This window comes from Xyrauchen texanus, chromosome 2 (genome assembly GCF_025860055.1).
Source record: "Xyrauchen texanus isolate HMW12.3.18 chromosome 2, RBS_HiC_50CHRs, whole genome shotgun sequence".
In the NCBI taxonomy this organism is placed as follows: Eukaryota; Metazoa; Chordata; class Actinopteri; order Cypriniformes; family Catostomidae; genus Xyrauchen; species Xyrauchen texanus.
The window spans coordinates 2,797,593-2,807,291 of NC_068277.1; positions in this window are offsets into that span (position 1 = coordinate 2,797,593).

The window sequence follows — 9,699 nt, forward strand, 5'->3', positions numbered from 1 at the left end:
TATAGAGTTCGAGTTACCCACATCAGAGCACTCAAAGCAGGATACAAAATCCTCTGAGGAGTTACTCGATGTGGTGACTCGTGCTGTGGCCAGACTTCAATTAGACTGGCCACGTGACCAAGAAACCCCAAATGCTCCAAATTAGAGGATAGATTTCTGTCTGATGGCCAAGGGAAGGGAACACCTCATCAGTCCCTTCCCTTCTTTGATGACCTCCACGATGAGCTTGCTCGTTTGTGGAGGAACCCTTATACCTCGGCGTTCCACGTGCCCTCGACGTCGTTATATTCGACTATCGTGGGTGCTGAGGCTGAGGGTATTCGAGGATGCCACCGGTCGAAGAGACACTTGCGGGTTATCTCTGCCGGGTTCGGCATCGTCCTTGAAAAACCTGCTCTCCCCTCTAAGCCATGCAGGACTACCTCCATGCTAGTGGGGAGGGCTTATCAAGCGGCAGGTCAGGCTGGTGCTGCGCTGCACACCATGGCTGTGTTACAGGCGTACCAGGCTGACCTGCTAAAAGATCTGAGTGCGGGTGAAACTCTCGACGAAGAGGCCTTTTAGAGCTTCGTCGGAGCTACGGATTTGTCTCTCCAGCGACCAAGCAGTCAGCCCGTGCCATTGGCCGGTCTATGTCCGCTTTGGTCAGTACGGAGAGGCATTTATGGCTTAACCTGTCAGGCATCCGAGATAGGGACAGAGTTTTCCTAATCGATGCCCGGTTTCGCCTTCTGGTCTCTTCGAGACGCCATGAATACTGGTTATCTCCAGATTCCAGGAGGCGAAAAGCCATGAGGAAGCCTTTGGGCAGTTTCTTCCTCGCCGCACTCAGGGGGCGGGGCCGTCGGCCACCCAGTCTCGCCCCGCCTCTGCTAGGAGAGAGGCTCAAAAACAGAGCGTGGCGAGTCGTGCTCCCCCTCGTAGGGACTGGGGACAGGCTCGTCGCCCTCAGCAGCCACCCAAGCAGGACCTCAGGGCTGTGATCTCTAAAAGAAAGAAGCCCTGACGTTCTTGTACCCAACCTTGTGAGGGTAGTTCCCTTCGGGATGGGGCACGTGTATCATCCACTTTGGCCCTCCCGATACCCTCACGAAACCTCTTCACTCCCGCCGCCTTTGGTGTTTCGGGTGATAGAGGCTTCCAACAAAGAGTTGGGTGTACCGTTGCTTCCTGCCTTAGTCCAGGACACGGAACACTCAACACCCCCTCAACAGGAAGTGTTGAAATTAGTACCCATCTCAGAGAACCTTGCAGCGTGGAAACTTCTGCCAGGTATTTCTATGTGGGTTCTAAAGACAGTAGAAAAAGGCTACAGAATTCAATTCGCTCGCTGCCCTCCGCGTTTCAACGGCGTGGTTCCCACTACCGTAAGACCGAAGCAGGCATGTCTACTGTGGAAGGAACTGCAAAATCTCTTGGCAAAAGGGGCCATAGAACATGTTCCCCCTCCAGAGAAAGAGTCCGGCTATTACAGCAGATACTTCCTGGTTCCCAAGAAGGGTGGGGGGTTGCGTCCGATTCTAGATCTTCGAGGCTTGAACCGCTCAGTCAGGGTGTTCAAGTTCAAGATGCTAACTGTCAAGTCGGTCGTGTCTCAGATCCAACATCATGATTGGCTGGTCACGATCGATCTCATGGACGCATATTTCCATACTGGAATTCTGCCACAGCACAGGAAGTTCCTGAGGTTTGCTTTCGGGGACGAAGCCTTCCAGTATCGGGTTCTTCCATTCGGCCTAGCCCTATCACCCCGCACATTCACGAAATGCATGGATGCAGCACTGGCTCCTTTGCGACTCCAGGGCATCCGCATTCTGAAATATTTAGACGACTGGCTGATACTAGCACAATCTCAAGAACTGGCAGCTCAGCACAGGGATATCGTCTTGGCTCATCTAGGTTCTCTGGGTCTGAGACTCAACGTCCAGAAGAGCGTTCTTGCTCCAACCCAGGAAATTATCTATCTAGGGATTATATGGAACTCGTTCACGATGCGGGCACAGTTGTCTCCCGCTCGTGTCAGCTCCATCCAGAACTCCCTGAGCAATCTCAGGCTAGGTCAAAGTTGCACTGTTCATCAGTATCAATGAATACTAGGTCTCATGGCATCTGCGTCCACGGTAATTCCTTTGGGCCTTCTCCATATGAGACTGTTTCAGCTGTGGCTAAAAGCCAGGGGATTTCATCCAAGGGCCAGTCCCCTAAGGCAAATAAGGGTTATGCTCGAGCCTGTTCCCTTTCTATGTGGCTCAGACCCGGTTCCTTACCTTGGGTCCCACTCTCGGTGCGTCATGTTGTCGCAGGATGCTAACGACAGACGCCTCCCTGACGGGTTGGGGTGCGATCTTAAGTGGTCGTCCAGCCCAAGGGGAATGGGAGGGTCATCAGCTCGATTGGCACATCAACTGCCTCGAGCTGATGGCGGTATTTCTGGCCCTGAAATACTTCCTCCAACATCTGAGAGGCTGCCATGTCCTTGTGCGGGTGGACAACACAGCAGCAGTCTCGTACATAAACCGTCAAGGAGGTCTACGCTCTCGCCACCTGAATTTGCTGGCACGTCGGATTCTCCTTTGGGCCCAGGGCAAGCTCCTGTCACTCAGGGCAATTTACATCCCTGGACGCCTAAATGTGGGAGCAGATTTGCTGTCCAGACAGAACATACCGAGGGGCAGTGGAAACTCCACCCCGAGGTAGTACAACAAATTTGGGAGAGATTTTACAGAGCAGAAGTGGACCTCTTCGCCTCTCAAGAGACTGCGCAATGTCCCCTCTACTTCTCTCTGAGTCACCCAGCCCCCCTGGGTCTGGATGCGATGGCGCATACATGGCCCAGAATGTTTCTGTATGCTTTTCCCCCGGTTTCTCTGCTCCCGGGAGTCTTAGCCAGAGTTTGCCAGCAAGGGTCTTGCCTCTTACTGATAGCGCCTCACTGGCCGAACAGGATTTGTTTCTCAGAAATTATATCTCTCCTCGACGGCTCGCCTTGGGCGATTCCGGACAGGAGGGACCTTCTGTCTCAGGCACAGGGGACGATATTTCATCCCCGGCCCGAATTGTGGAAACTTCATATTTGGCCCCTGAAGGGTACCAACTGAGGAACACAGGGCTGTCGCCTGAAGTTATCGAGACCATTCTTAGTGCTAGGGCTCCCTCCACCAGAAGAATCTACACCAATAAATGGGGTGTCTTCGAAAGGTGGTGCAGTTCACATGGTGCAGATCCAGATAACTGCCAAATTGTTTCAGTTCTGGACTTTCTGCAGGAAAAACTGTCAGCAGGCATATGCCCCGCTACTCTCAGGGTTTATGTGGCCGCCATTTCGGCTTGCCACGCCTTGATGGACGGGGCGCCTTTGGGGAGGCACCCTCTACTCACTCGCTTCATTTGTGGAGCCAGGCGACTGAGGCCTCCTGTTAGGACCAGAACTCCCTCATGGGACTTAGCAATAGTCCTGGAGGGTCTGGCCGAAACCCCTTTGAACCTCTAGAGTCAGCGTCTGATAGACTTCTGACTCTCAAGCTGGTTTTTCTTGTGGCGATTACCTCTCTTAAGAGAATCGGGGATCTACAGGCTCTGTCTGTTTTGCCGGCCTGTTTAGAGTTTGCCCCAGGTATGGCCAAAGCTATCCTGCATCCTCATCCTGACTACCTTCCTAAGGTGCCTTTTTCGACACTACACCCTGTCACTCTGGAAGCCTTCTGCTCCCCGCCGTTTTTAACGCCGGAGCAGGAAAGTCTTCACGGACTCTGTCCAGTCCGTGCCCTTCAAACTTATGTCCACCGCACTAGCCAGTGGCGTAAGTCGGGGCAATTGTTTGTCTGCTTTGGGGGCCGCAACAAGGGGGCAGCCACTACCAAGCAGACTATGTCACATTGGGTGAGGGATGCTATTGCCCTGGCCTATGAGGCGCGCAGTCAAGCTTCGCCAGTAGGTGTCAGGGCTCACTCCACCAGAGGGGTCGCCGCCTCTAAAGCCTTGGCTAGAGGGGTCCCTCTGCAGCAGGTTTGTGATGCGGCAGGCTGGTCCTCTCCGCACACATTCATCAGATTTTATAGTTTGGATGTTCATGCTACTCCGGGCTCTTACGTCCTTGAGTCGACATCCCAAGCTCATGCCTGAACAGGTTTGTGACATGGCAGGCTGGTCCTCTCCACGCACATTCTTCAGTTTTTTATGGCAGGCTCGTGCCTGAACACATTCGTGATGTGGCAGGCTGGTCCTTTCCGCACACGTTCATCAATCTTCATGGGTTAGATGTTTCTGCTACTCCGGATTCTTACGTCCTTGAGTCGACATCCCAAACTCATGCCTGAACAAGTTTGTGACGCGGCAGGCTGGTCCTCTCCACGCACATTCATCAGATTTTATAGTTGGATGTTCATGCAACTCCGGGCTCCTATGCCCTTGAGTCGACATCTCAGCTCATGACTGAACAAGTTTGTGATGCAGCAGGCTGGTCCTCTCCGCACACATTCATCAGATTTTATAGTTGGATGTTCATGCTACTCCGGGCTCCTATGCCCTTGAGTCGACATCTCAGCTCATGCCTGAACAAGTTTGTGATGCGGCAGGCTGGTCCTCTCCGCACACATTCATCAAAATTGAATGGTTTAGATGTTTATGCTACTCCGGGCTCTTATGCCCTTGAGTCGACATCTCAAGCTCATGTCTGAGACCTCTCGCGTTTTTGTGAGTACACTGCACAACCGTAGGGGTCCGGACAGCCCCAAGTGCGGCGGCGTGGGTATTGCGTTCCCCGTAGCGCTTAGCAGCGCAACATCGTAGTGAAGCCTTTTGTAAAGGGAACGTCTCGGGTTACATGTGTAACCCTTGTTCCCTGAAAAAGGCGGAACGAGATGTTGCGCTGCTAAGCGCTACGGGGAACAATCTTGCATTGTGAGCAGCTGTGAATTTGTGTGAAACACGTCAATGAACATTGACCTGAATTTATAGCCTCGGCTGGTGAAGATCATTAGACGCACCTGTGGCCAGGCTATAAAATAGAGGTGTCACCAGCGTGTCGACAGATACCTTTTTCTGAAGAGCAGTCCTGGGACGTCCCAGTGCGGCAAAGCAGCGCAACATCTCGTTCCGCCTTTTTCAGGGAACAAGGGTTACACATGTAACCCGAGACGATTTCTTTTAATGAAGCCTGAGCATATATTCCACGTACATGGCCATTATGTTTAAAAGTGATCTGTTTCATGATAAATCGCTCAATTAAAAATAAAAAAGGCATTTGAAACTAGAGACACTTTTGACTCAAACAGGTTTCAAACTGTAAAAACTAGGGCTGTCAATCGATTAACATTTTTAATCAAATTAATTACATGGTCTTCCGATTAATTAATCGCGATTAATCGCATATACAAATATTTGCTGAGAAAGCCCCTCATAAAAATAATTCAATATATAATGATTATACATATTTATGTCAATATATAATTATACATAGTTATTTTTAAATATTTTTAAATGATATATATATATATAAAATCTTCAGATAATTAAAATGCATGACATTCTTGTAGCAGAAGAGTTAATCATTGATAAGACAATACAAAAAGCAGCTTTAAAATACAATGTATTGTTTATTACCATATTATTGTTCATAAGTCAGTCATTGGCACACAGTTCACAGTAATCCATTACACAAGTGAATTTGTCAATCAGTTGGAGATTTATTGATTTCTTTAAATTAATGCTTACAAATCTTTTACATCTAGAGCCAAGAGGTATATTAAAACAAACAACATCAAAAAGGAAAATAAATAAACAGTTTAAATAAAAATATCAATTTCAGTACACTTTACAGCTTTCTTGTTACTCAAACTGGAAACTGTTCTTAGGTATTGCTAAACCTCTGAATTAAAACTAATGGTTTATAACCACCATACTTACATTTATGAATACTAAACTTTTCCAACAAAAGCAGAAAATTAATCAAATAATATTCCTTATGAAGAGACATGTCATAGCTAAAAAAAACCGAATAAAACATTTTCAAAACAAAGTTGAAAGCTGGGAATGATATGATCTCTAACAATCTTGCAGAAATCAGACCAAAACAAGTCGAGTCGGGACAACTCCAAAATAAATGAAAAAATGTTTCTGCCTGCAGACCACAAAATGAACAGGATATATCGACATCACAATTAAATCGATCTACAAGAACATAATTAGTGAGGTAGTACTTATAAATAAGTTTGAAGGGAAATTTCTTTGATTTTAATTGTGATTAGATATTTATGGGGTAATTTCCTAATTTTGCACTAAATCTCAATCCAGCCTCACCCTGCATTAGACATGCTTGTGTCGTGTCTTTGGTGTGTTGCATCATAAACATAAAATGTTTAAGTCACTGTCAAGTTAAATATAGTTTAATACTTTAAACGCATCTTGAGATCCCTTCATGTGTTTTGAACGCAAGAACGCTTACTGAAGTGTTTTCTTCACTGTAATAAACTGCGCGTTGCTCATACAGCTGAAGTTTCACTTACTGCACTCTGGAGTATACAGGTGGTACTACAAGCTTGAATTTCTCAGGAATCTTCCAAATTATGGTCTGGGGAAGTGCGATTAAATGCGTTAATTATTTTAAACGCGTTATTTTTGTAAAATTAATCGCACTGGATTAACGCGTTAAATCGACAGCCCTAGTAAAAACATAATTAGTTCCCCGTCTGTCGCTCACTAGGCAGACAGTATTTGCATACCCTCCCATGGGATTGAGGACAATGCGGCTGGCGATGGAGGCGATCTGGGGACGGCAGCGGGTGCAGCTCCGCCAGGTACGCCCCCTCGGACCACTTGCCCCCCGGCACGCTTGTTGACTCCTGCCATGCTCAAGGCAACAGCGGCTCGCCTTACAGCCAGCCTGCCTATCCTTTAGAGCTCGAAGTGGAGAGCACGGCGTCTGACACTGATGACTCCGCTGGGCTGCCGCCTTCGGGCCAGCACGCCCAGGCTGAGGCTGACACGCAGATGTGGGGCTTGACTGGAACCCTCCATCCTCCCCACAGCCATCGTGGTTGGATGACTGGTTCCTGGGGGCTCCGCGCCGCTCACAGCCACGCCCCCCTGGTCCCGTTTTTACCGAAAGTGCATGATGAGCTGACGTCTCCATGGAGGGCACCCCTCTTCACTCTTATTCCTGCAGGAGAGGTTGGAGAGGAGGCTGTCCCCTTCCACCTTGAAGGTGTATGTGCTATCGCGGCCCACCATGACCCTGTAGATGGCAAGTCTTTGGGTAAGCAAGACTTAATCATCAGGTTCCTAAGAGGTGCCTGGAGGTTAAATCCTTCCCAGCAAAGCCTGTTCCCCTCCTGGGATCTCTTAGTGGTCCTCACGGGCCTTCAGAAACCCCCCTTCGAGCCCCTAGAATCAGTTTGACTGAGGGCTAACTTTCTAAAGACTGCCCTGCTGATCGTGCCTGCCTCCATCAAGAGGGTCGGGGACCAGCAAGTGTTTTCTGTTAGCGGGCTTTCTGTGCCCAAGGTTCCTACCACGTCCTTCAGAGACCAGGTAGTGAACCTGCAAGCGCTGCCCCAGGAGGAGGCAGCACCAGCCCCTTCATTGCTGTGTCCGGTACGTGCTTTGCGTACCTACTTGGACCGCATGCAGAGCTTTAGACGTTCTGAGTAGCTCTTTGTCTGCTTTGGTGGACAGCGGAAAGGGAACGACTAATACCTTTGCGAGATTTTACAATCTCAGTGTTGAGTCAGTATCTAGCCGTGTATTCTCAGGTCCGAGCCGGTAGAATTCGGTAACTCACTGACGGACTGGCCAGGTGGATCACTTGCACCTAGCGCCCTTTCCCTCGGTCGAGGTAAAACTGTGTGCTTTCTGTCCCAGGAGATTCCATATATTCAGATCCCTGGATGACCCCTCCCTAGCCCTGTGGGTCCGCAATTCGGCAGAGGAATTCGATGACCCAATCCACTGCGGGTACTTAAATCTACCATGTACTGGAATAGGTGCTCCACAGGTCGAGACTCCTGTGTGGACTCATCCTGTGTGTATTTTCCACGGTACGGTTCCCTTGCCAGTGGCCCTGCGTCTCCCTTAGGCAGTTCTAGCTGCCCTCCGGTCGCCGTGCTTTAGCAACTCCCCCCTCCTTGAGGCTGGATCTACCACCGCGCCATTTTTCCACATGTGACCTGAATGGCCCATGTGATGTATTCACCACTTTACCTCCCCGTACCTGGGCAGGTGTGGTCTCCGCAGGGTATTTTCCCTCTGAAAGAATAGGAAACTGAGTAAGACCCCCCTTCCCACGATGCATGTAAGGGCCCCAGCCATTTGGCTCTATGCGAGAAACATAGAGAAAAAAGAGGCCCGTTCCCAGGTTGGCAAGCGTCGCCTTGTTACCCTGCTTAGGGTAACCAAAAGGATTCCGATGACTTTTTATGGGGCATTGTGAAGGGTACGTGCAATCTGACACAACCGGTCACCTTTGCAAGTGAAATACCTGCCCGCTCTTGTGTCAGCAGTAGACGTACACGGCTCAGCGCATGGCGTGATTTGAACCCCTAGTGTAGCTTCTTCGACACAAAGTCAAAGTGAACGACAGATGGGGAATGTCAAGTTTACGGATGTAACCTCCGTTCCCTGATGGAGGGAACGAGACGAGCCACTCTTGTGGCCGGACCATTTCTGGCTCCTCAGAAAACTCCTGAATGAACTCTACGTATTTTTCCGCTTTTATACCCGTATGTCCGGGGCAGGGTATGTAAATACTGTCTGCCTAATTCACATTGGCCTTTTTTCATAGATCAGAGGCATATTCGGCACTCAAGAGAGACCCCTAGTGTCGCTTCTTCAACACAACGTCTCGTTCCCTCCATCAGGGAATGGAGGTTACATCCGTAACCTAGACGTTTTCTTACCAGATGTAATTATTTTGCCATTTTAACCAAACACAAACTCTGATGTCATCGACGCTATATTATTTGATCACATGACTCCGTACTTCGAAAATGTAACCCTTTACTGACAGCACAAAGTCTCCTGAACTGAGATCAGTCAGTTTAAATGAAATTAAGTTATGCATTACGTATAGCGTAACCAAAATACAACGTCCATGCATGTGTGTCATACAATAAAGTTGTAAACATTGCTAGGACACATGGCCGGGTGTAATTTTCATTCCCTACACATTGGGAATTAATCTAGGTTTAGATTAGTTTAGTTTAGTTTAGTTTAATCTATCCTTGGGTTATATACTAACAACAGGACTGTGAATGTTCTTGCTAGTTGTGATAATTTGTGCTCAATAATATGGTAGTAAACAATACAATGTATTCGTTTTGTATTGTCTTATTAATGATTAACTCTTCTGCCACAAGAATGTAATATATTTTAATTATCTGAATATATATTTATTTAAAGATAACTATGTATAATTATTTCATCATTATATATTGAATTATTGTTTGATGAGGGGCATTCAGCAACTATTTGTATATGCGATTCATTAATCAGGACACCGTGTAATTAATTAGATTAAAAATTGTAATCGATTGACAGCCCTACTTAAGAGATTGATTATTTATTTTTAACATGTTTGAATGTAGAATGTTTACTTCATATTTCAAGCTTTAACTAACTTATTCAATATAGAATGTACTTCATATTTTTTGCCTCAGTGCAAACAAATATTATTATATATGATTGTGCTGTGGGCTTCTGAAATAG